At 32.8% G+C, this 4,874-nt stretch overlaps 1 pseudogene; it reads left to right on the forward strand.

The window, feature by feature from the left end:
• Nucleotides 1–1,590: 1,590 nt before the first annotated feature.
• On the forward strand, nt 1,591–1,690 carry LOC122101027 (annotated as a pseudogene).
• The last annotated feature ends 3,184 nt before the right edge of the window (nt 1,691–4,874 follow it).

The following is a 4,874-nucleotide window of genomic DNA, read 5'->3' on the forward strand; positions in this document are numbered from 1 at the left end:
GATTTTTTTTATCTCATCTTTATGTTGCCTCGCATTTCACAATTGCTTACTGATAATTCCTATGTCTCAAGGAATTGAGGACCTGAAATATTATAGGAAATGAGAATTTGAGATGGGTCTTCAATTACTTTCTGATGGCATATTGCATGGGCCTAGGTGAGATGTCTTGCCCTTCTTATCTGATGATGTGGATAACTGGGACTTGGGATATTAGGAACCCTGGGTCCTGCAAAAGAATAATACTTTTTCGAAATAACATCAGCAAAATTTGGGTTCAAAAATATGATTCAAAAATATGGAGAAAACAGTTTGGGACCAGAGAGTTAAACAATAAACAGAGCAGCAGTGTAAAATCCCTTATAGATTAGAGGAAAACAACATTGTTTTTTTACCATGTGAATTAAGATGACCAAGAATATTTAGAAGGTATCCCAAGTTAATACCGAAGACATTGCATTGATACTTTTATATTCTAATATATACTCTAAACATAATTATTTATATTCCAATTGTATTTATTGGAATAAATAAATATAAATTTATTTCTCAAATTATCAACTGATTCTAGTAAGTTTCACTGTGTAAAATATAAAATCAGCACATATAAGTATAAATTATATAACTATATGTAATATAATAAAAAGGCACATGTTTTGCATTGTTCTGTTGTTGTTAGGATATCAAAGGCAACTCTGTTTTAAAGTTTTATTCCATTATCTCTACCTCAGTGTTTGGTAGGGTTAGGCCTAAAGATTTACCATTTGTAGATTTACAGACTGGAGGCAAGAGGAAACAATGTGATAAAAACATTACCAATTTAAGGCCTAAAATCGAGGAGAAATATATGGACTTCTCCTGCAGCTATGGAAATATTTGGTGATGTAAATGCTGTAGTGTAAGTTCCTGCCTGGTTGGAAGGTAGACAGACCAGGACTTTAGGTAATCATGCATATGAATGATTTTTCACCTTCTTGGCTTTAGCTACTTTTGAAATGATAGGTATAATAAACAATTATATTTTGATAAAATACCTTCTAGTCTGAACAGTGCTGTCTGAACTGTTCATCTCTCTATGATCCCTTGTAACTAAGATTAATTTTGTTGCAGTAAGACAATCTTTGCTGTCAGGGTAAGATACTCTGGTTGGTCTGTTCCTACATGGAAGAATGAGAAAGGGTCAGGGAGACATTTGTGCCAGTAAGACCTCATTTGGGACATTTTAAGCTGCACAAGTTTAGAAGTAGCTCTTGAGCAAAGCTTACTTTGAATCCCTTAGCTCCACAAATCTAACTCAGTTGGACAAATAAGTACTTGAAAAAGCCATCACCTTTGGACCTAGCTATAAAGGCTTCAAAGTATGATCAGGTTTAAAATGAAAAAGACTTAAAATAGTCATTGACAAAAAAGGTTGAAATGTGAGCAATCGATTAAACAATATACGTTTTTTCCCCACTCTACACAGAATTTTAGGGAAATAAGATCAATAGCATTGCTAGGAACAATAAGGTTTCCTTTTTACAAATAGGCAATGAAAGATATAAGCCTATATTAAGATTGCATCATTAACTACTTAAATTTACAAGATACTACATGCTTCAGCAGCACATCTACCCAAATTGCAACAATACAGAGAATTACATGGCACTTCCACAAGGATGAAATGGAAATTTGTGAAGTATTCTTCGGATTCAAGAAATGAAAAACAGTTATTAAAAAGTTGATTACAAAGATACAAGTGAAAGAATACATTTAGTTCATAGAATTAAAAGTTTGTCTTCAGTGTATTAACTCTTCATCTTAGAAAGGCCTTTACATAGCATAACCTTTACAAAACATTTGAAATTAGATAACATTGTCATTTTATCCCAAAGAAATAAAATACTATAAGGACCTAGGAAAAACGGAATCTTAAACTGTTTCTATATGGAATGCAATCTGAAAGGACACATTTATTAATGAACCTATATATTATAAATCAATGTAGAATTCAAAGTATTATATTTGGAGAGAATGAAATAGATTTTGGACATTATACAAACAGAATACAGACTATTTTAAAATAAACTTTTTCAGACAAGTACCAGAAATATCTTTAGTTTCTTTACTACTCATTTCAACAGGTAAGTTGAACTTATTTCTGATTTTAAAAAATCACAAACTCTGCAGAAATCATTATAGATATATACAAACAAGTCTTGAATACATTTTGATCAGGCAATTCACTTGGAAGAATACCATGGAATCCATGAATTTTTACAGTAAGATATTGCTGTTACTTTGTATTGTGAGAATATTTTGGAAGGACACAAAGATGGACCATCATTTTTGAAATTTAAGAAACTTAACCGAACCATTACAACATATGAGAACAATTTGAACAGCCTTCCACAACTTCAAAGATGTATTGATACATATTATGCTTTTTGCAATATCAAATGCAGTTTCTTCCAAGTTGTTCTTCAGACCTGGTTTGATAAAATGGTTCAACAGAAGGCAATCCAGCATATTTTTTCTACCTCTATTCACAGCAGCAAGATGCAAGGGGGTCAAGAGGCATTTAATTTGGACATTGGTATCTGCATCATGATGAAGTAAAAAAGAAGCAATTCTGGTATTATTCCATGTATAAGCACTGTGCAGGGGTGTCCGGCCATCGGCAATTATTTCATGAATATCTGCCTCGAGCCACCAACTCATGGACAATGTCTAAGTGTCCATTGTAGGCTTGCCAATGAAGTGAGGTATACTCATCCTCATTCCTAATATTCACATGAGTGGCCTTTTTGGAAAGTAGTGTCTACACTGTAGTAAGCTGAGTATTTTCGGCAGCCCAAAGAAGAAATTTGCTTGGATCCTCCTCCATCTTTTTTCTTGCAAATGATACCATTCCTCACTTTTTCATCTTGTTCCTTGTCTTCATCAGAATTACCTAACCAGTGACTTTGAGTACCACTGGGAATGAGGTGCCTATGTATTTCCCCAATAATTCACATTGGTTGAACTGGTCAGAAAAATCCAATGAATTTTCTGCTTCTGTTTTTTCACCATGATTTGTTTTCTCTTTTTCCGTGTTTTCTATTCTAAATTATTCTCACTGGTGAATAGGGAATTGATAGAGAAAAGAGAAAGATTTTCCTCTATATTCAAAGTTATAGGCTGAAAATGATGACCAGTGGTGTCTTCATGTGCAGCTTATTCTAGGAATGAGAAAATAGGAAATAATGCTTTCTATGAAAATGATTGGGATAATGGCAGAGCAGAAAGTGAAATGATGCAAGCAAAAATATAAAAGCAAAATAAATTAAGATAATTATGGAGCAATCATATTATCTATGAGAACCATGAAAAAGAGAGAGGAAGAGAAAGATGTACAATGACCTAGCTAGCCACAAATTCCATCCATGCCTCTGATCAATTTATAGAGGAAACAATTTTATTTTTAAAAAAGAGATGGAAATAGAATTTATGTATTTACTTGAAATTAGTAAATACATTTTAGTAGCCTACCCAAAGATACATAGCTTTGACTAAATTACAGACAAGAATATAAATCCTTGACAATTCTAGTAACAGATCTGACAAATCAGTTAAATCACACTTTTCCTGTACAATGAACGAATGTGTCTATTCTAGAAAAGCAGCTAGAGAAGGAAGGCCGATTGTATCTGTAACAAAACTTTGTGGAAAATGGTATTGAGGATTACTTACTGGTGATCCACTTGCACTGGAAGCGTGATTCTGAACTATTGCTTGCTGATTCTGAATTATTGCTTTAATCATTATATTCTCCAGGAAGAAAAAGTGAGATTTAATTGATAGCAAAGAACTACTAATACATTTTGACTTCTCATTAAGCACCTTCAATCATCAAAATCACATGAAGACAATAGACAGGCCTACTTATTTTAGATGAAAATGTGTGTCTTTACAAAATCAAGAAATTTAAGTAGTCATACAAAGGACTTCTATTTTATTACTGCGTTATACTTTTTCCTAATGTTGGGCAACAATAAATAATGGACCTATTAGAAAGCTCTTATACCTCATATGTTCAATAGTGAGTCCTCTTATATTATATCATGGTATATTTTGTTTATGGCCTTAAGAAGAAATTTACTACCATGAATTTCTGACAGGACAATATCATCACTATGCATCTTGTTTCTATACACTCAGTTTTAAATTACTATCTATGTATGTGCATTAATAACTATACAGGAAAAAGAAGCCACACTGGTGGCTTTTGTTTTTAATCCTGCTTTCTAATAAGAAAGATGAATCTGAGGATTGTGGTTTGAAACCAGAAAAAGCAGGGGAAAAAAAGGCCATTAGATTCTGATTTGAAAGTAACCAGCAAAAGCTAGAAATGGAGCTGTGGGAAAGCAGTAAAATGCTAGCCTTGAGAAAACTAAAACAAAAAAGTAACAAATTCTGGGACAGAGCCAGGCCCTGAATTCAAGCCTTAGTATTAGAACCAAACAAATTAATTAATTAATTAAAATAAATTAAGTGGTCATTTGTGGAGAGGCAAGTACAATGAAACATGCATGGTGACTAGATTGTGTACTTTTTTTAATAAGGAAAACTATCATTTGTACTAATCACTAATATTTTATTTGAACTTTTTTGTATGATAAACTCTGAATGTATATGTGTGTGTACATGTGCGCACATGTGTGCATATGTATATGTGCGCGTGTGCTGATGCAATGTTGTTTGCCAATGTGGACAGGGTGAGGTTGAAAAGAGCTGTGTTGCAATGTTTTTATTTATCAGCATTCTGTCATGTCATTTTATTGGAACTACCCTTCTGTACATATATATGTCAAATAATGTCATCATAATCAAAATATTTACAACATTAAGTTAGATAA

Source organism: Dipodomys spectabilis, unplaced genomic scaffold, assembly GCF_019054845.1.
Source record: "Dipodomys spectabilis isolate Male_0828 unplaced genomic scaffold, ASM1905484v1 ptg000616l, whole genome shotgun sequence".
NCBI classification, from domain to species: Eukaryota; Metazoa; Chordata; class Mammalia; order Rodentia; family Heteromyidae; genus Dipodomys; species Dipodomys spectabilis.